Source organism: Muntiacus reevesi, chromosome 15 (genome assembly GCF_963930625.1).
Source record: "Muntiacus reevesi chromosome 15, mMunRee1.1, whole genome shotgun sequence".
In the NCBI taxonomy this organism is placed as follows: domain Eukaryota; kingdom Metazoa; phylum Chordata; class Mammalia; order Artiodactyla; family Cervidae; genus Muntiacus; species Muntiacus reevesi.
The window spans coordinates 1,113,129-1,136,775 of record NC_089263.1 but is presented as its reverse complement, the minus strand read 5'-3'; the positions used below and the strand labels follow the sequence as shown (position 1 = coordinate 1,136,775).

Here is a 23,647-nt window from a genome sequence, read left to right as displayed (position 1 = left end):
AAGCTGTGGTATGTATACAAATGAAATATTACTAATCTATTAAAAAGAATGCATTTGAATCAGTTCTAATGAGGTGGATGAAACTGGAGCCTACTATACAGAGTGAAGTAAGTCAGAAAGAAAAGCATTAATACAGCAGTATACTAACACATATATATGGAATTTAGAAAGATGGTAGCAATGACCCTATATGTGAGACAGTAAGACACACAGATGTAAAGAACAGTTTTTTGGACTCTGTGGGATGATTTGAGAGGGTAGCGTTGAAACGTGTATATTATCAAATAAGTGGATCGCCAGTCAAGGGCTGATGCATGAGACAGGGTGCCCAGGGCTGGTGCACTGGGATGACCCTGAGGGATGGGATGGGGAGGGAGGTGGGAGGGGGGTTCTGGATGGGGAACACATGTACACCCATGGCTGTCATGTCAATATATGGCAAAAACCACTACAATACTGTAAAGTAGTTAGCCTCCAATTAAAATAAATAAATTTAAAAAATAAAAATAAAATGTAGACTTGACAGATTTTCTTAAAATTATGATTTGACAAGAAACTTCAATACACACTAAAATTAGCAATATCAAAGTATGATAAGAATACTGACATTATCTTTTACAAAAGACACGTATTAATTACAATACTAAGTAATAAGGCACTATCAACATATGTTGTTGATTAGAACGTCAGACTCACTTACGACTCCATGGACGTAGCCCCCCAGGCTCCTGTCCATCAGATTTCCTCAGCAAGAATACTGGGGTGGGGTGCCATACCCTCCTCCAGGCAGTCTTTCAGACCCGGGAATTCAACCCAAGTCTCCTGCTTGGCAGGCGGATTCTTTACCACTGAGCCACAAGGGAAGCCCACTGTCAACATTATGTGATCCCTAGTGATGAACTGAGAACTACATCTTCTGTAGTAATTGTGACAAAAGTGTATAATTTCAAACTCAAAGGAAAAAAAAAAGGCACACAAACTCATACAGAGAGATGTGCGTGGTTCAGGTATTTTGTAGATTCTCCAAGTGTTAAAAATCAAAGCAAGCTGAACAGCCATCCCAAATAAGAAATCAAGCAGACTTTGACAACTACATGCAATGTTGGATACCACTTTAGATGTATAAAATTATCAGTTGATAACAGCACATCAATAGACATTTCCTGTTTTATATAACTATATACTGCAAATGAAAGATGTTTACATAAGTAGTTGGAAAATATTAAAAACACAAATGAACAACAACAAAAGCCTATGTAGTACCTTGCAACATTCGTGGAGGAAAAAAGTCTATAAAAAATTTTAATATAATTAAAAATGAAATAAGGCTAATATTTCCTGTTTCCAGTCCAATGAAAAAACATTCAAAACAGTTTTGACAGAGCTAGTAAAGCAAGCACAAAATAAAGTTCTGTGTTTAGGACTATCTTCTCAGAAAGTGTCAATAAAATGATGGTTCTAATAGGGGAGAGATAATATAAAAATAAACAAATTGTAGTTCACATATTCATTGGATACAAAAATATTCATTTTTAGAAAAATTCAGTTATTTTATCATAATTAATCAATAATTAAAACGGCAAGTATGATCAACTTGAAAACAAGACATTTTATTAAACCTGTCACCAAATGTGACGAAAATTTCTTAAAGAAGAAAAAGTTTCTAAGATGACCCATAAGTACTTAAGTACATAAGGAAAATCATAGTTTCAATGAAATTGTATTTGAAAAATATGAAAGCTGATTTACATATATTAACATGAAGAAAACTAGTTATGTAATCCCCATCACTACATTAACAAAACTATGAAATGCTTGGGAATGAATTTTAAAAAGAAAGCTAAACTAGCAGTATTCCAACATAACAATTTGATTAGAAAAATAGAAAGACATACCTTGTGGTTTGACAGGAACTCTCAATTTTAAAGAGGTCTAGTCTCTCCTAATTAATCTATTAAATTGTTGCAAATGAAATAAAAACTGCATTATTTTTTCCAACTTGCAATGTAATTTTAAGCATCAATTGAGAGAAAAAATGCAAGTGCAGACAGGGAATATTCTGAAAAAGAACAGAAATGAGATAGAGCTCAATGGAATAGAAAAGATTCATCAGTAATTTTAAAGTAACAATAGAAAGTAAGGCAGACAAATAAATAGAAATTCAATCAATTATATGTCAGAATTTCTATGATTATGGCAGAAGTGAAGATGAGTGGTAACTACCTAAGTCAAGGTAAACAATCTGAATATGTAAAACCACAGTAAGGATAAAAGGAAAGAGAAATAAAATGGCAAAACATCTGAGGAAAAAAAACAGAGAAGAAATGATACTAATACAAACGTGTTTTAAAGAAAAACACAAAACTCAAAAGGCATAAAACATAGCATGATTATATTTTAATACACAACCAAAATACAAAACACCACAGAAAATTGACAGCAATAAAATATGGTATTTCATTTGCACTACACTAAGACATTGATATAGCAAGGAAAATGAAAGGAAAAAAAAAGTCAGAGCAAAATGAAATAACACAAGAGACTGGTAAGGACTAGGCAAATATGAGATGACAGAACTGAACAGTTAACAGAAGAAAAGGCCAATTTCTTTGTAACATCATCTTGCCAAAGAATAAAAATGTAACATTTATACAGTTTTAGCAAATATATCCACATAAACACTTGTAGATAAGACTGATGAAATCCTGTCTTTATACATAATAGAGGAAAATCTATTTTACTTTGGACTCGAAACTATAAATGTTGGGTATCCTTAGTCTTCACAGTTTCACTGGAATTATCTCAACAAATTAGTTGGATAAATTTACAATTTATATAAAACAACGTTTACTGATTAGAAAAATTTATGGCTAGTATATACAGATCCCCTAAAATGCCACGTTAACTTATCAGTAAACCCACAGGATGTGCACAAAATTTCAACAATAATTAGGTAACATAGACAGAGGTGGCAGAATCAGAGGAGGAAAAACAGCATTTAAAAAGTAAAATGTTACACTTAAAATTTTCCATATCCTTTGAAATCTTAAAAATTGTGATTTTTTTATTAATCAATTTTAAATTTCCCTGTGATAAATGGAAATTTTAAATATATGCACTAATACTTTTAGGAGCATTGAAATGAAGCTTTGACATTACAAGGTCCTGGGCGTCTTTGTGTAACAATGTCTCCATCATTCAAGCTCCTGAGATTCAATCCAATAGCAACAATGAAAACAGTACACATGCCTAGTTACAATTCTCTCCAATCACCCTTTGGATCACTTTCAAATTTGAGCCTTCTCAGCCAGTTTTTCTGATCTATAGGGAGTGTTTGCTGCAATACAATAATGATGAATTGCCATACATTATGAAGATTATTTTTTGGTTTTATGGAAGATGGTGGCAGAATCAGCAGCATCAGTTTTCCTATGTAGTCATCACTTGAGAGGACACACTGGGGAAAAAAATAAGTAAAGGTTAGTAGCACACTTCATTACATAAAATGAAATGCAATAAATAGCAAATCTAATATGAAAAAACAACAGGTGAATCAAAATTTGCTTTGGAATTCTTTTAACAATGAGAAAGTCAGGTATTGGTAGTCTTATATCTTGCTTCTTATATCTTCTGGACCGATCCTTTGAACTTTCTCCTCACATTGTCTACGTCTCCTTTTTATTACTTTTATCTCCAGATCACTCACTCATGATATCCTGCAATCTACATGGCTTTCTGTATAAGAAACATACCAATACCTAAATATTTCAATGAAAATATCCAAGAAGCTTAGTCCATTTGATAAGAAAAATAGTAACTAATCGGGATGGGGAATACATGTAAATCCATGGCTGAACATGTCCATGTATGACAAAAACCACTACAATATTGTAAAGCAATTAGCCTCCAACTAATAAAAATAAATGGAAAAAAAAAAGATATAAAGGCTACAAGGGAACTTAGGAAACCATTTAGTTCCTAATCCATTACTTTGCTGCTGCTACTTCTAAGTCACTTCAGTGGTGTCTGACTCTGTGATCCCGTAGACGGCAGCCCACCAGGCTCCCCCATCCCTGGGATTCTCCAGGCAAGAACACTGGAGTGGGTTGCCATTTCCTTCTCCAATGCATGACAGTGAAAAGTGAAAGTGAAGTCACTCAGTCATGTCCGATTCTTAGTGATCCCATGGACTGCAGCCTACCAGGCTCCCCCATCCATGGGATTTTCCAGGCAAGAGTACTGGAGTGGGGTGCCACTGCCTTCTCCGAATCCATTACCCCATCAAAATTGCTGAGGAGGTACCTCTCAAAAAACCATTAATCTTGTATTCGAAAAAGTGAAAGAAAGTGAAAGGACAATGGCTCTGCCATGTCTGACTCTTTGTGATCCCATGGACTATACAGTCCATGGAATTCTCCAAGCCAGAATACTGGAGTGGGTAGCCTCTCTCTCTCCAGAGGATCTTCCCAACCCAGAGATCGAACCCAGGTCTCCTGCATTGCAGGTGGATTCATTACCAGCTGAGCCACAAGGGAAGCCCAAGAATACTAAAATGGGTAGCCTATCCCTTTCTCCAGAGGATCTTCCCAACCCAGGTATCGAACTCACGTCTCCTGCAGTGCAGGTAGATTCTTTACCATCTGGGCCACAAGGGAAGGCCAAGAATACTGGAGGGGGTAGCCTATCCCTTCTACAGTGAATCTTCCTGGCCCAGCAATCAAACTGGGGTCTCCGGCACTGATTCTTTACCAACTGAGCTATGAGGGAAGACTGTAATCTTCTCTTTAGTTATGATTTATCCCTGAGGAAAAAGGAAACATTTTCTGATTAAAGGTAAAACTTTTACTTTCAAGATTATCCCATGGACAGCAGGTGGGCAATAAGGCTCTCTGAGAAAGAATGTTTAAGGAATTTGTCAGTATTCAGTTCTTGCCAGCACATTCCATGAAGTAATCCTACAGCAAGGTAGAATGGGGAATGAAGGAAAAGCTCCTAGGGTATCAAGTACAGGAATTCAGCATCTGTTACATTACTGACTTCATCAACAGTTGTCCCCTCTCATTTTTCCTATAGTTCCACAGTTTCAGGAATTCTAAGATTCTACATTTTGGTATCATACTGGACCTGAATCTTTTCCATTTTGCATTTCCCAAGTGACTTAATCCAAAAATCATGTATCTTTTCCCTAATTTCTTATCTTTTGCCTAATTAACTCCCCAAACCACAAAACAATTCAGTATGACTTTATGTCAGGCAATGAGTAAGATATTTGCCAAAAATTATCTCTCTTAGTGTGAGAAAAGTGGAATTCTGAAAATCAAGGACCCCTTCAAAAACAAAAAAACTACTGAAGCTCCACATTTGTAGCTCTTAACCTATTGTACTGTCTTCCATCTGGTCTTACAAGCTATCTGTGCCTGCAGTCACCTTGACACTATCCCACCATGCTATGAAATTCTGGTTGGCCATATGACAAGGTTAGCCAACAGAATATGGCAGAAATGATGCTACATAACCTCTGAAACTTGACCAAAAAAGGCCATGCCACTTCACACACTTATTTTTATGATTCAAGTGAGAACCTGACTGTGTGATGGTTAAAAACCTTTTAGCTAAGCCCACCTTCCAAGTCATCTAAAACCAGTGCCAGATGTGAGTGAAGAAGCATCCAGAACACTTGAGTGGTTTGAAGCACTCTCAACCATTGGTCTGGGTCTTCCCAGTTGATTCCACATACATTCTGGCACTCTCAGAAATCTTCACCCACAGAATCTGTAGAAATAGCACAATAATGTATTATATATTACTAAGTTTAGGATAATTTGTTACCTACATGTTATCTGAACAATAAACACTAGCTGCCACCAAAATTCCATCAAATTTAAGAAAAGCAGAGTATCAGTTCCTGTCAAACCAAAGCGCCCTGCCTTAAATCAATGAGCACTCAGACTACCCTTACGATCACTGTCACCAAGGGGTTCTCTTGAGCCCAGAGATGGAAGTGAAGAAAACCTGGAATGAGCAATAATGCCACTGGTCTGGTGACAACAATTACTGACACTAAAACAAAGATGGCAAAAGTCTCTTTTCTTGAACTACTGCCTCCCTACAGGGAAAAAGAACATAATAAGGTAAAACACATAGCATTCTGACCAAACACTGAAGGAGCAGGTAAGTGGAGGCTAATGTGGAACTAACACTTAGAAACAGTTCCTCATTAATCAATCAATCCTGTAGCTGATTCAACTCTCCAACATGACTTTACTACTATTATTCTATATCAGCACCTTTCTTAGAGGCTGCCATGAACCTCTACCACTATCATACCACCAAACTATACATGCAAAAATAGCCGGTCTATTCCCTAATTTATAATTAGTAAAATATTGATCATCATTTGTTTTGCAATATTAGTTACGCTATCGTATTTGGTGTTAAGTAAATTAACTGAAGGCAGGCCATCGCCTACATTATTCATGGATTCCATCTTTAATGCAATTATATTTTTAAATAACTGGCTTACTTACTGATTCTCAGGAATATCTGTTAATTCCAAAGTGCACAAAGTCTGCACCAGTGCCATTTTCCTGAGCCTAGCCAAAATACAGCATTTCTTGATCCAGAACCTTCTTACTAGTGGTTTACAGTTGAGATTTATAAATTAAGGAACTCCATAGGAAGAATGTTCCTGATAAGGTCAGATATCCTCAGATTATCTGCATGTTTTCTTTCACCATATTTACCTGAGAAGCAAGTATACAATAAAGCCAAGGTCAGATAAAAATAAAACTCCAGGAGACACTAATTATGATAACTTTAGAAGTGACAGGAATAGTGAATGCAAACTAAAAAACTAGCAAACATGACTGGCCCAAACAGAATTTTTTTTTTTTAACTTTATACCTTCTCAGAGTACTTTCAGTATGAATGTTGAGACTATTGAAATTTTTCATACCAATTCTGAATAATCTAAAAAGCCATAAAGACCTATGATCAACCCATTTGACAGACTCAAACTACTGTAAAAGAAAATAATCCATTCTCCAATTAGGCCCATTAATTAAGAGTAATTCCCAAGCTATTCCAAGAGACTTTCAACAATATGCCACAAATACGGCACTGTCTTATAAAATTACCCTTTATAGAAACTTTCAATGACTACTTTTATCATTCATGTGTTTGTCAACACAAATATAATTGTATAGCACCTACCTCAAATCCCATCTTCTCCCTTCTTTCCGAGGGTAATCAAATACTCTTTGTTTCACTGTTTAAAACTCTCTGCCGCACTAGTATCTAAGTCCATGCTCTTCATGATCACTCAAAAGCTATGCGTAACAGTCACTGGGAATCCAAAGCTGGATTTAACAGCCCAACACTCTCAAAATGTCAACAGGTAACGATGAAGACAAGCACAAATTGGCTGTATCTTTTAAGTTCCTTCATTTGTTAGATGTTGCTTTTGATATACATTTAAAATTTTAAAGGCAGTAAATAGCAGCTGTTCCTTTTTCCCTGGTATGTTTACATAATAATGTTAAATTTTTGCTATGATTTTCCAGACAACTTTCTAGTCCATAACCCACATTTGTATTTTTACATTGTCCTGTAGCAACATGTTTTAGTACTGAACTTACACATGTGCAAAAGTTTCAAAAAGAATGCAAAAGTTTCAAAAAGAATGCTAAAATAATCACCATTATACTTAACACTACTGAGTAAGCATTATTTAACTCTATCGTCATGTCAGGATAAACCCATTCCCTAGGAATACTAACCATTAATATTTCAAATAGAAAAAAGAGGCATATGGACACACCTCAGCATACACATTTAGCTGTTATCTGTTCAGAAATGACAATTAAAAGAATCAACTTAAAACATTCTTCAACATCAGAATATTTTTTCAGTGTTTGAATGACAGTCATACAAATAAGCTATCATTACAATTCTTCTTTTAATGATGCATATTTCAGACATTCAAATTATGTTACAATCTCTAACATATTTTCTTCTTTATGAATTTGCGAACAGTAATAGGTAAAATCCCATCAGCATTTTATCATTTCAAAAGTTTTACATATTCAAATTTTGATTGTCATTGCCAAACCGCTACACAAAGTAAGATATACTAATGATACGTCTAACAAATTTTCATTATTTACATTACAGGCAACTGAGAATACTCCTGACATTAGTTACTGATTATAATATACAAATTTAACTACCCACCAGAAAATTTTCAAAAGCTCTCAGAAAAAAAAAAATACTCAAAATCACAGAAATTCTGTTCTCACAGAAGTATATATGGAAACATTAAAAAAAATACATAGCCATTTAAACATTTTATATAAAAATTAACATTTAGATATAAATGAAGCAGGTTTCTACACATTTAAGCTTATAACTGAAATTCAATTTCCATTTTTTTCCCAAAAGAAAAACAGTAAAGCAATGAATAGATGTTTAAAAAGAAATTATCCTATCTATATCCCTAAAAATAATTTTACATAGGTATGTGTATATACATTTACAGTATATTTGTATATGCATATAAATTTTCAACCAGTACATTTATATAGTACAGCAAAATAATCACTACTTTATGTTAGCTATGAAAATAGCTAGGAGTTAAATGACAATTCCCTTTTAATGTCTTCCTTTCTTCCTAAAGATAAAAATAAAATCCTTTGATCATTTTTCTTTGTTAAAAGCATGCAATCTAACCTTTTCCTATGAGAATCTAACAATCTGCAGACATGAAGACAATATAGGCATCACTATGCCCAAAAACTCACTACAAGATGGAAGAGCAGAAGGTCAGGCGCTCATCTTCCCCTCTGAACTCCAAAATTACAACTTGCTGCTGGACAACTGTTGACAGGAGAATGAAGGATCCCACACCAAAAAAGAATACTCCACATCCAAGGGCAAAGAAGCAGCCCCAGCAAGATGGCTGGAGGGGCAAAATCGCGTTTAGAATCAAACCCCATACCCGCCAGATGCTTGAAGGGCTCAAACAAAACCTTGGGCTCACCAGGGATGCCACAGAGTCTGAGATAGACCTGCCTCTGAGTGTGTCTCCAGTGGAGGAATGGATCATCAGGGGCCTGCTGCTGGGGCAGGGGTTTTGGTTGCAGCAGACCTGGATATGGCATAAGCACTCCTGGAGGAGGTCACCATTAACCCCACAATAGAGCCACCAGAACTTACACAAAACTGGGGAAACAGACTCTTGGAGGGCACAAAGAAAACCTTGTGTGCACCAGGACCCAAGAGAAAGAGCAGTGGCCCCAGAAGAGACTGACTCAGACTTGCTGGTGAGTGTCCAGTCATCTCCAGGGGATGCCTGGGTTGGTGGCGGCTTGCTGCAGGGTCGGGGCACTGAGTAAACCAGTGTGTGCACAGGGCCTTCTGAAGGAGATCACCATTATCTTCATTACCTCCACCATAGTTTGGCCTACAGGTCAAACAACACAGTCCCACCCTTCAACAGAAAACTGGATTAAAAATGTACTGGGTATGGCCCAGCCCATCAGAACAAGACCCAGTTTCCCCCTCAGTCAGTCTCTCCCATCAGGAAACTCCATAACCCTCTTATCCTTCTCCATCAGAGGGCAAACAGAATGAAAACCACAATCATAGAAAACTAATCACATGAACCACAGCCTTGTCTAACTCAATGAAACTACGAACCATGCTGTGTAGGGCCACCCAACATAAATGGGTCATGGTGGAGAGTTATAGAAAAACGTGCTCCACTGGAGAAGGAAATTGCAAACCACTTCAGTATTCTTGCCTTGAGAACCCCCAAAACACTTTCTTGTGTTTACTTTGTGTTCATCACAAAATGATCAACTCCCCAGGTCAGTAGGTCCCCAATATGCTACTAGAGATTAGTGGAGAAATAACTCAAAAAAGAATGAAGAGACGGAGCCAAAGCAAAAACACCACCGAGTTGTGAATGTGACTGGTGATGGAAGTAGAGTCCGAAGCTGTAAAGAGCAGTATTGTACAGGAACCTGGAATGTTAGGTCCATGAATCAAGGCAAATTGGAAGTGATCAAATAGGAGATGGCAACAGTGAACATGGACATTTTAGCAATCAGGGAACTAAAATGGACTGTAATACTGATTTAATTCACATGAAGACTATATCTACTACTGTCATTAAGAATCCCTTAAAAGATATGGGAGTAGCCCTCATAGTTAATAGTCAGAAATGCAGTACTTGGCTGCAATCTCAAAAAAGACAGAATGATCTCTGTTCATTTCCAAGGCAAACCATTCAATATCACACTAATCTAACTCTATGCCCCACCAGTAATGCTGAAGAAGCTGAAGTTGAATAGTTCTATGAAGACCTTTTAGAACTAACACCTAAAAAAGATGTCCTTTTCATTATAGGGGACTGGAATGCAAAAGTAGGGAGCAAAGAGACACCTAGTTTAACAGTATGTGAACCGTGAAGTTCCAGATGTTCAAGCTAGATTTAGAAAAGGCAGAGGAACTGCAGATCAAATTACTGACATCTGCTGGATCATCGAAAAAGCAAGAGAGTTCCAGAAAAACATCTATTTCTGCTTTATTGACTGTGTCAAATTCTTCAAGAGATGGGAATACCAGATGACCTGACCTACCTCCTGAGAAATCTGTATGCAGGTCAAGAAGCAACAGTTTAAAAAAAAAAAAAAAAAAAGAAGCAACAGTTAGAACTGGGCATGGAATGACAGACTGGTTCCAAATCGGGAAAGGAGTACGTCAAGGCAGTATATTGTCACTCTGCTTATTTAACTTACATGCGGAGTACATCATGAGAAATGCCAGGTTGGATGAAGCACAAGCTGGAATTAAGACTGCTGGGAGAAACATCAATAACCTCAGATATGCAGATTACACCACCCTTATGGCAGAAAGGAAAGAAGAACTAAAGAGCCTTTTGATGAATGTTTAGGAGGAGAGTGAAAAAGTTTGCTTCAAACTGAACATTCAGAAAACTACGACCATGGCATCTGGTCCCATCATTTCATGGCATAGATGGGTAAACAATGGAAACAAGGATATTTACTTTTTTGGGCTCCAAATTCACTGCAGATGGTGACTGCAGTCATGAAGTTAAAAGACGCTTGCTCCTTGGAAGAAAAGTTATGACCAACCAAGAGAGCATATTAAAAAGCAGAGACATTACTTGGCCAACAAAAGTCCTTTCTAGTCAAAGCTATGGTTTTTCCAGTAGTCATGTATGGATGTGAGAGTTGGACTATAAAGAAAGCTGAGCACCAAAGAATTGATGCTTTAGAACTGTGGTGGAGGAGGAGACTCTTGAAGAGTCCCTTGGACTCCAAGGAGATCCAACCAATCCAGCCTAAAGGAAATCAGTCCTAAACGTTCATTGGAAGGAGAGACGCTGAAGCTCAAAATCCAATACTTTGGCCACCTGATGCAAAAAAAAAACTGACTCATTTGAAAAGACCCTAATGCTGGGGAAGATTGAAGGCAGAAGGAGCAAGGGACGATCGAGGATGAGATTGTTGGATGGCATCACCAACTCAATGGACATGAGTTTGAGCAAGCTCCAGGAGTTATTATTGGACAGGGAAGCCTGGCATGCTCCAGTCTACGGGATCACAAAGAGTTGGACATGACTGAGCAACTGAACTAAATAAACACCAAAATATTACACAGTCCTAAAAGCCAACTATGAGTTATTACACTGCTAATGCATTCATAGAAGCCACCTCATAATATTTTACAAGATATTTACAAATTTATACTTAGTGAAATCTCATGCATCTAGAAAAACTAGATTTTTTTAATGATTCCTTTACTGCTATTTACAATGTTGTCTTGTATGTTGTCATGCATTCCAATTAAGTACAACACTGTATAATTCAAAGGCAATAAAATCTTGTAAGACACATTTCCTTTGATTAAAATATATAATGCCCTATCAACAGTACAACTACAAATTATTACTTGACTTTTTTAATGTACAAAAATCTAAGGACTAAACAATGATTAAAATATAAAACTTTCTCTTAGATGAGAATCCAAACATGAAAAAGTGCCATTTTAACTCTTGCTTTTCCATAATTCAGAAAGCAGAACCCTAAACAGCTCAAGAAATCCACAACAGCATCAATTTCACTGCTGAGATTTCTGAAGAAAACAATGGAACTTTACAATGAATTATTTACAAAATTATACTTTGTGAGACTCTACACATCTAGAAAGTCTAGATGTTAAAAATGAAAACCTTATACTATATATTAAAACCTGCCTATTTACAAAATTGTCTTGAATATTGTCATGCAACTGAGGGAACACATACAGAACTGTATATAGTTCCAAGAGGTAGTATAAAATTTCTTTGACAAAGTCATTTATTAATTTGAATGTTAAGAAGAAAAAAATAAAGACAAAAATATAAGAAGGGTGAGTAGTTAGAGCACAGAGACTTTTTAGGGCCATTACAATATGATGATGATTAATACATTTTTCCAAACCTAAGAATGTACAAGAGCAAGAGTTAATCATAATGTGTATAAACTACTGACACTGGGTGATTGTGTCAATGTGGGGTCATCAATTTTATCAAATGTCCAACTCTCATAGGGGATTTGATAATGGAGGTGGATTTTCATACATGTGCTAGGTTGATAATGGGGGGAATTATGCAAGTGTTCAGGCAGAGAGTACATGGGAAATCTGTGCCTTCCTCTCAATTTTTCTGAGAACCTGAAACTGCTCTTAATAAAAATAATATAAATGAAGTATGTCAGGAATCTTGGTTTGAATTAGATATACCAAAAGAATTTACATCGTGTAAGTTTTAAATATACATACTTGATACAACGGCCAATTCTCCTTCTATACGAGAACACGATAAATGTGTAATGCTGTCAGTGTTTCCACTTAGCAACCAAACTAACGTATGATAAATTTTGCATAGCTCCAAAGGCCAGTTTGTCAACTTCATTGCTATGTTGATTTTAAAAGACAATAGTACTAACACATTTATAATGAAATAGTTATAAAATTAAACTTTTTAGATTCTCAGTATATTTAGAAATATTACACACTTAAAATTAAATATTACTCTTGCTCCTTATTTACAAAATTGTTTTGGCTATTGCCATGTTAGCAAGTGAACACAAACATTTCTATAAAATTTTCTTTAGGAAACTGAATTGCATCAGGAACCTTAGCACATTTGGGAAAATATGTTACACCTACATGTCCCACAATTAGAGGTAAAATTATATGAGAAATGTCTGTATCTAGAAAGAACACATGTTTTTAACTGCATACACAGCATTCTAAAAGTCACTCAAGAACAGTGAGACTTAATGTACCATTCCATTTCTACAAGCATAAAGCTTATGTGCTATGACTTTTAGGTAAATATATATTCAAAACCATGACAGAAATTTCTGAACATCTAAAATTATATGATATAAAAAACAAAAATCTGATCACAGGCACACAACCACCTAATAATACTGTCCCCCCCCAATACAGACTAAGTATAAACACATAATGGTCATGCAACACTTCTATTCATAATATATATATTTTTCACCATTAGTTTAACATTAATATATTGATTTCGTGTGTGTGTGCATGCGGTTTTAGAACACATAAGAACTTATTAAAGAAGAGCTTGCCCGTTAGACAAGTGTGGAATGTGTCCTTACTCTGTTCCAATATTTAAAACTCGAAATTTAGATGGAAAGAAAAAATATACAAGTCTATGTATTTAAAAATATGAATGATGATTTCTACATTCTTAACAAATAATGTCTAATGAAAAAACCTCAGGAATAATAATAAAAAATAATAAATATTTATGAATAATAATAAAACTCAAAATTCTAGCCTAATTCATCAAGATGCACACTCTACTTTAAGATCAGACAATGACCGTAACTTTAACGTTTCAATGAAAAGGTATTCCAAACTCATTGACAGAAATTAAACATATTTTATGAAATCGCATGTATCTGCAATATAGAAAGCAAAGTAACAGATCAATCCCTAGCAACCAAATATATCCCAAATACAAGTAGTTTAGCAATTCAATTTGTCAAAATAGTGTTTTTACTTTTGTCTATCAGTTTGGTTCTCACAAAATACATGCCTACCAGGCAAATCCTATGTAGACATCATTTTAAAAAACTAACACTTGTCCACCACCTATCTAGCAGCCGCACAATATTCTCCAGCAATAAATAAAGCTCATAAACTAAAGCTTGCTATATCATCTGCCCTCTAACAACCCAAAGAACCTAAGACTAAAGCCAAATGATAACTGGCCCCCAAAATATTTCCATTCTATTACTTTCAGTATCACTAGTTTTATACACACATATGTGCATGTATTCATATATGTTTATATGTCTACACAGAGATGTATGTAAAAACATCCCTGCAAATCGAGGACTAAATGTTTAGAGCAAATGACTACATATTCTATTTTATTAACCACCACCTAAAAACATCCCTTAACTGCCCAATTATTTACTCAGATAGTCTGAAAACTAGGCAAAATTTTCACTCTCTGCACAGTTAATATTTTATAAAACATGCATAAATTATAGCTCACATGCCTAAAAACATATAACAATGCTATTATATATACATAATATAAAAACATTCCTTTGATCAACCAACTATTTAATGAACTCAGGTCTGATACACTATCACTAACATCACCCATAAAAACTTACATAATGTCTATATAACTATAAGTAAGTACTTTAAAACAATAATTCACTATTTGCATTAAAAGTCAAATGCCACTGGCAAATGAAAACTTTTATAACCTATGCTGTTTTACCAAATGTGAAGATTTCTCTAAGTTATATAAAGGGTTGTGTTCTTTTCTATACAAATATATCTGAAAAGCATAAAAGCAGTCCAGTGATGTTTCGACCATGATGAATCCTGTCATAAAATGAAATATTTACATTGGATACTCCACACCATGTATTTCTCACAACCTAAAAACTGTGTCTAACGGCCCAATGAACATACTGAGAGGCTGGAGGGAACACTTCTTTTGGCAAAAACAAAAATATTTCTACCCTATTTGGCTGATATGCATTTACAATGATATACACAATCAGAAGGTAAACAGAAAATTTAACATCGCTTATAACAAACTGTTTAACAACTTCCACCAGAAATGAACTAATGCTGATTGGCAGTTAGAATATTTATCAAATATATTTAGATTCCCAACATCTGATCATGGAGCAAAGTCTAGATGCTGTTTAAGCTCTTCATGCCTATGCATATACATACACAATCTTCCAAAACTCCCTATTTTCTGTCTCCTAAATTCAGCTTTTATTTGCCTAACACAAAGTCGTCTCGAAACTCCTCAGTAACCAACATGATATTCTAGTAACCGAAATGCCCAAAATGTCAGCCACCTCTATGCATGATAGGATGGTAAAGCAGAGTACTTTTTCTATCATGTAGAAAGCTATAAAAAAAAAAAAATCACTCAACCCTGATTATGTAAGCGTTGAGAGGTTCTTATCTTGTGCAAAAATTCCATCCTGATAAGGCAATCTCATACCATAAAAACCTGTAACACAAAAGTCATTTACAGGATAATGTCAACATCCAGATAGAGCACCCTTAATAGAATTTCTTAGGTGACAGTTGAACACAGAACAATCTCTCTCACCCCAAAAAGCCATTGCAATAATCCAATCAAATGATTTCAAATGTATACATCATTCAGAGGTATTCTAACAATCCTTATTTCTATAATCATGTATTAAAAATAATTCTTCTATATATATTAACAAACTCTGTTAATGTTTGCAACACACTGAGAAATGTCACGAAGCAATTATATTTGGTTATGTCATACACAGTATTTTTGAAATGCATATAAACAATAACTGTGCCTTCCTTTGCTTTTATGATATAGTAATATTAGACATTTTCATGTCTTTATCTTTTTGCCAGCCATAAATACAGAATTCTGTACAGCTTACAAAATGTCCTCAGAATCCCTTTCTAAGTCTTTTCCAGAAGACAATTTTACCACATATTTTTAGAAACCTTAGGAAACAAGCTGCATTATCTTATATAAAAATAATATAGTGATGATTATAAATGTAGACCTATGTACTTGAATATTAGATTCCAAAAGATTAAGCAAAGAAAAAATACAATAAGCTCTTACATGCTGAATTTCATTCTCTTCATCTCCTAACATTCAATAAACAATTCATCATTCAGAGTATTTTATATCTCAATACCATTATCTAAACACAATTTTCTTAAGTATTTAAAAACATTCATAAGCTACAAATGTCAAATTAACTAATGGAATTAGATTTAGAGGTGCTTTAAAATCCAAGTAAGATTTTTTTATCATAAATGTACACAAATGCCACATATATAGGGCTTTCACTGGTTAACTGTGATAATCCACAGCAAGGAAATTCTTCTTCCTCACCAATCCAAAGACTGCTTATGAAATACAAATATTTCAGAACCAAGATGAAGTTCAGGCCAGTATTAAACTTATTTTGTCTATAATTCTGTAGATGGTAAAGCTTCTAACTGAAATCAAGAAGCACTGTCCTTCCCATCCTAGTCTCATATTCCTATAGGGTTAGCTTATGTGTACTTCAAATTGTGCAGACTAGTCAATACTTGAAGTTTTACCCAGTTGAAATAATTTTCAATTCAGTAGACATCCTCCACATACTTGAATCTTGAAGAGAAATCTGGAATAAGAGTTGCTGTCCTGATGCTGCAAGCTGATTCATGTCAATGTATGACAAAAACCACTACAATATTGTAAAGTAATTAGCCTCCAACTAATAAAAATGAAAAAAAAAAATACAGAGTTAAAGATCTAGAAAGTGTCTATACAGACGTGCCCTGGCCAAAGATGCTTTAAATTGGCAAGAGGTGTAGAATTCCTTATCAGTCCATAAGTAAAACTGCTCAGATACTCCAGAAAAATCTGCTCATCTATGTTAAAAGAAAAAAAAGTTTGCACAACTACCCTAAAACCATCCTGAGTTGCACACTGTATCTTGCTGTGCAAAATATCTTGAGATTCTTGTGGACCAAAGGGTAAGAGAAAAGGCGTTTGAAATTTATGAATCCAAATGTTCAGTAACTAGAACTGGAAAATTTCCAACTTTCACAGAGGCAAAAAATACTCAAAATATTATCAGTTTATATAAACCTTTGTCCTCTTCTCCAATTATTGCTTATTTCTAAAACTTTTGAAACATGTCAATTGCAGATTTATGAAGAACACGATGTGGTTTCATCATCTCTCTCAAAGATTGTTCTGGCCAACAGATAAATTTAGCTGGCAGTTAGGGGACCAGTTAGAAGTTTCAGTATGAAAAGCAGCTCCAAACAGCCATCTATATAACACAGTAGCTATTGTGCAAAAAAGATTCTAAGTTTCTGGATGAAATCCTTGTCCGTCTTTCTTAGGCTCCATTCATGTCCATGAATGATAGCCAATCACCTTCAAGTTGACATCATGTTTCAAATCTCTGTAAAACTGATAGTTAAATATATATTATACAATGATTTTAAAAGGAGGTTTATGAATTATTTCCTGCTTATTTGCCACTATTTTCTTTGAATTATCTATACACGTGTTTGCAATTTAAAAACAACTATTCAAAGTCTTTTCTTTTACAATGAGTTGTAGGATGATGTTTATGGCACATTATAAAAACCAAGAGAATAATCAATATATTCTTCTAACCTAAATATAACAGATGCATTTTCACATATCTTTATGTGTTCAAGTTACTGTTAGCCACTAATAAATAAACTCTGTTGTACCACAGCTACTGAGACAGTGCTCTAGAGCTCATGAGGGGCAATTCCAGCCTCCACACACCTAAAGCCTGTGCTCTGCAACAAGGGAAACCACTGCAATGAGAAGCCCAAGCACCACAACAAGAGCAGCCCCTGCTCGCCACAACTGGAGAAAGCCCAGGCACAGCACCAAAGAGCCAGTGCAGCCATAAATAACAGATCTTTTAAAAATGCCTTTTTTTCTTAAACACAGAAGTTTTATTCTCCAGTGAGCTAGACTGAAACAGGTAAAGGCATTCAGTAAGAGATACACACTTTTCTCTTCACCAAAGCCCCAAATCAGAATTTGGAACTCTCACATAAGTGAGTTTAAGATAGTACAGTATTACCCAGGGAATTCCCTGGCAGTCCAGCACTTGGGAGTCCACACTTCACTACTGAGGGCCTGGGTTCAATCTCTGGTCTGGGAACTAAGATCCCATAAGATACAAGGCGCAGCCAGGGGCAGCGGGGAACTGTACTACACAATTCCCTGATCTTAGATTCTGGCTGGCACAATAAACCTTCTTACTGCTTGACTCAATCCTTACAAAAAAAAAAAAATCAGAAAATAAATGTTAAACTGAAAGACAAATTTTGCCTATAAGGCCACTTTTTGTACTTACCACTAAATAAGACAGTAGTGTAACAAAAATTACAATAAAAAACCTATTAGATGCCAATTTTTATTATAGGCTTTGGGGAAAGAAAAGTCATAATGACACCAAGGCCTCCAGTGAACCATTAATGTTTCATTCTAATAAAGGAAGAATATTAGAAAAATTTATCTTTCCTATATTAGAAATATTTCCAATATAAAAAAAAAACATCTTTTCAAAACCTGCCATGTTATAATCTTAGACAACAAAAATATTATTCTGTAACAAGACTTTCATAAGTTTCTTCTTTGTGACTTCAGCAATTTTGAGGGAAGGAATATTTGTATTGTTACTTTGACATCACTTAGGGCCACAATTCACTGTCTTGGTCAAAAAAACCGCTCAGTCTATTTAAAATTCAAAGCCAGTGTCCAGATAGGGTAAGTCTTACACTAAAAATGTTAAGTAGTAGGTAGAAATTACCATGTCTAAGAAAACATACTACTCACTGATATCATTTCTATTATTAGAAATATTTCTTAAAACACCTACCATTTGTTTGAAATTTTTATTTATTAGTCATTTGTATGACTGAAGAGCAGAAGTCACAGAAATAAGATTTCTTCATCTACCAATTAAGAAGCTGAAATAAGTATTCTGTAGCAAAAAACCAGCAGCTCCCCTGTACTAACTGCCCCATGCACTGTTTGCAAAGATATACTGACTGTGTGAATACCTGATGCTACTTATCAACATTCAGATGTAGAACAAGCAAACCTAGATTTCAAATAATGCTCTTCAAGTGAACCTCATCATCTTACTAAGCAACAAAGGTATGCTCATTCCTATGAACTCAAATTGCACTTATTTCCCCTTTTGACAAAAAATGACTAAAATGTATCCCTATGGGTACCCTGTAAACTTCATGACAAAGTACTTAGCTTCTCTACAATAAATCCTGATATTTACTAAACAGCTATTCCCAGAGAGGAGCCAAACTAACTTACTGAGTATTAAGAGCATAACATTAGATATCAGGTAGCCCTAGATTCTAATCTGTCACTAATACAAGTTAATATTCACCAAGTATCTAATAAAATTTTTAAAAACCAGTAAAGGCATCTTTCTTAAGCATTTACTCTGTGATAGGCTTGGATCCCATTGATCAACTGCAGACAACTGAAGAGAAATAAACTGTCCTTAAACACCAACATCCATGTGACATTACTTACCACACTCACTGCATTTCATAAAATGTTCCATAAACACTCTTTCTGGACATCACTTAGACACCTAGAACTGGTTTCCAATGTTTGATCCAAGATGTTGTAGTTTCCTTTATTTCAATCTTGCTTCTGTCTTTGTTTCCACCTTGTCACATTCTGAGATCCACAAATGAGCTTCCATTTTTGCTTTGAACAGTGTGTGTGGTATACACACACACACACACATATACATATATGTATATACATATGTGTGTGCACATATAAAAAAGGAAGGAAAAAGAAAACAATTACAAAAATCTATGAGAAGGAAACAAGGGAAGCCTGGAGAACCGGCACAAAGCGCAGTATGTCCCCGCCAACTCCAGCTATTTGGTTTCCGCGTGTCAAGACAGCATCTTTTGCCAAGAGTAACGTTCTCTGAAAAGTCTATTGAGGCACATTGGCTAGATTTCAGAGTGTCCTTTTAAGCTCAAAGTTTGAAATCATCATGTTCAGACAAGGTCCTATGTCATCATAAACCTAGCCAAGGCCTCTGTGATATGATCTTTTTTTAAAAAAACAAGATTATTTTACCTGGTGTGGTTTGTTTCTTGCCTAAATGTAGTTAAGTAAGATTTTCAGCCTTGTTGCAGCATTACTGGGTAGGATCCACATTGACACATCAGAAAATTCAGTAACCACATTCTCTCTTTCTTTCAGAGTTATCAATTATATGGGCAAAAAGGCACTGCATATGACTGAAAAAGGTTCAAGAAAAAAAAAATCCATGACAAGATGATTTGCTTTATCTAAGAAAATTCAAATTCTGGACATTTTTATATTTATGGTCCATCCCAAGGGAGTTAGAATGCAAAGATGAATAAAACAGAATCTGGCAATATATTATAAACTCAATAACATGTATCTGAACACTTCATAATACAATAGAGGTTTGTAACTGAATACTTGCTGAAATGATTAATAAGTCTTTTTTGATATTGTGCTTTTTTCTGGTCTTTGCCGGATTTTGAAAATTCTACCATTTTCACATAATCCCATAAGTTACTCCTGTAAGTAAAGACGATAATCCTATATGCAAAACAGAGAAAGAGACACAGATGTACAGAACAGACTTTTGGATCCTGTGGGAGAAGGCAAGGATGGGATGTTCTGAGAGAATAGCATTGAAACAAGTATACTATCAAGGGTGAAACAGATCGCCAGCCCAGGTTGGATGCATGAGACAAGTGCTCAGGGCTGGTGCACTGGGAAGACCCAGAGGGATGGGATGGGGAGGGAGGCGGGAGGGGGGATCGGATGGGGAACACATGGAAATCCATGGCTGATTCACGTCAATGTATGGCAAAAATCCACCATAATATTGTAAAGTAATTAGCCTCCAACTAATAAAAATAAATGAAAAAAATTTTTTTTAATTCAGCTCAGTTAAAAAAAAAAAGCCATGAGCTTTGTTTACAAAAGTTAAAAATTTTTTATCTCACTTAAATGTGGAATCTAAAGAATCTGAAGACTAGAATGGTGATTGCTGCCAGGGGCTCAGCGGGTAGAAGAAATGAGGAGATGCTGATCAAAGGTAATAAACTTTAAATTATATGATGAATAAATTCTAAGGATCTAATGTACAGCATGGTGACTACAGTTAATATATGGTACACTTAAAATCTGCTATGACAAATTTTACATATAGATCTTAAATGTTCTTACTACCAAAAAAGTAACTCCGTAAGGCAATAGATGTGCTAACTCATCACTGTGGTAATCTTCTCACAGTATATACATTTTACAAGACATCATGCTGTGTACTTTAAAATTATACAATGCTATTTATTACTAATATATCAATGAAGTTGGGAAAAATTACAAGACTTCTAAAATTAGACATGATTACACGAGTGAGTACCAATGAGTCTATGGAAGCAGGGAACTATGTCACATCTGACATGCTTCTATACCAAGTCCAGTTTCCCTATCACATAAGCACAGAATACCACAAACAACTCAAAACCAGAAAGGTAGTATAATTATTACATTCCAAATTCTTACTTCAATTTTAAAAAGTCCCAGAATTCTACTGAAAACTGTAAACCACAATAAAAATATATATTGCCATACAATATGTATATCTTTACGGAGCCACAGTGAATGTAATGTGAACATTAAATTACATTAAATTACAGTAAATGTGAACAGGAAATCAAGAAGTTGTTGTCCAAATATGTTTTAGGTGAAACATGCACTCATTCAAATGCAGGTATGTAGGAGAAACTCTTAGGGACACCAAGTATTTACTTCCATGAGTGTCTGAAAACTGACTATGTTGGTATTAGTATGTGACCGCAAAAGAACTCTGTAGAAGCAGATCTAGCAATCCACAACAAAATATCCATACTTCTTTTACACCAAGTTTTCTTAGTATGTATTCTACAATGAAGAGTTTTCAAAAAAACAATTCAAGTTCTGAGCAGAGAAAAATACTATTATCACCAAGCAAAAATAATGGAAGTAAGCTTTTGTATAATCTAGGATTCTTGCCATTCACTTCTAACTTTCAAAAGAGGCCACCTTTAGTTAATATGAGAGAACAAGTCATTTTCAAATATGCATATTGAAAGGATATGCACACCAGCAGATCTCTACAAGGATGAGTATTTTCCTTCCAAAGACATAAAAAAGTACCACAAATTATTTAAAGCTGATCCAGAGAGCAGGCTTCTCAGAAAATAAGACTCTTTACATACTTTTTCTTCTAAAAAATGAGGGTTGTATATCTGTCATATATATATCAGGGTCAATTTTCTTCTAAGAGATTGGTTTGTCAATTTGCAGCGATCTAAATGCCTGGGGATCTGTTAATCACAAAGTTTCTTTGTAACATTCACAAACTCTAAAAAAGTTATCACACATATTATAAAATCTCATGAACCAAGGAAGGCTTGGCTTAAGCTTTTGTTCCTTACCTGACAGTGGCCATTAATCTTAAAAATTACTTTGGGATAGACCATATAAAGTTGGGGCCAGCACTTGTAGTCATTTTGAAAGCCCTTCTTCTTCCAGAGACTGTTACTTGAAAGGCCATGATTTAAAAGCTGGAAAAGGTGACACAGATATAATCTCTGCTGATAAAATCAAAGCAGAAGACAAATTAGTCTACAAGTCTTAAATTATTAAGGAGTTATTACCAATCTTGAACTGTGGTGTTTTACAAGCTAAATTCCTACAATCAATAAGGACTCATTTATTGTCTAGTTGAAACATTAGCCATAAAACCTAAAACCTCCAACCTCTTCTTTTTAAGAGATTTCACTGTTCCATATCAACTCTAACTAGACCTAGATATTTTGACATTTGTTTATTATTTAACTGGAAGATATTGTCTACTTCTCTGAACTTCCCATACTCACTAAATGATGCAGCTGGATATGATTGTAACTGGTATCTAACAGAGTCAATTAGGTTCTTCCCTGGTAGTCCAGTGGTTAAGACACCATGCTTCCAATGTAGGGGGTGTGCATCTGATCCTTGGTCAGGGAACTAAGATCCTACATGCTGCACAGTGCAGCCAAAAAGGAAAATTTAAAGGAACTGTCAGTCATATCTTAAGTAACACAACTGGTCTCAATATTCAATCTCCCCAGTTTCCGGGACCCATACTCTACCACTCATTTAAAAATTTGTAAATACTTACTCACTGGTAGGGAAGGATGATTACTCTAGGATCATGTCATCTCTCGACCAGACAGGCACAAGGGCACTATGTCCAAAAAGCTCATCAACTGAAGCAAGCTTGCAAGGAAGGTAGAACTTTCCTATTTCAAACACTTTGATTGAAGAAACCACAATCTAATTCAGTATCAGTTTGTTTCTATAGATGGCTGTACAAGGCACCACATCCCTACTTTCCTTCAAGTATATGTGGCATGGTAAAGTAGAGGGGACAGTATAAAGTTTATTATGTGATACCAG

At 35.2% G+C, this 23,647-nt stretch overlaps 1 long non-coding RNA gene and 1 other non-coding gene across 2 annotated transcripts; both read right to left on the bottom strand.

Moving 5' to 3' along the window:
• Positions 1-1,747: 1,747 nt before the first annotated feature.
• On the bottom strand, positions 1,748-23,451 carry LOC136146922 (uncharacterized). The gene is made up of 6 exons (XR_010659095.1): positions 22,642-23,451; positions 19,691-20,421; positions 7,213-17,554; positions 6,528-6,743; positions 5,623-5,772; positions 1,748-3,457 (listed from the first exon to the last, which is right to left on the bottom strand). It is a non-coding gene; the product is annotated as an uncharacterized lncRNA (long non-coding RNA).
• On the bottom strand, positions 20,131-20,204 carry LOC136147707 (small nucleolar RNA SNORD107). The gene has a single exon (XR_010659360.1). It is a non-coding gene; the product is annotated as a small nucleolar RNA SNORD107 (small nucleolar RNA).
• Positions 23,452-23,647: the final 196 nt, after the last annotated feature.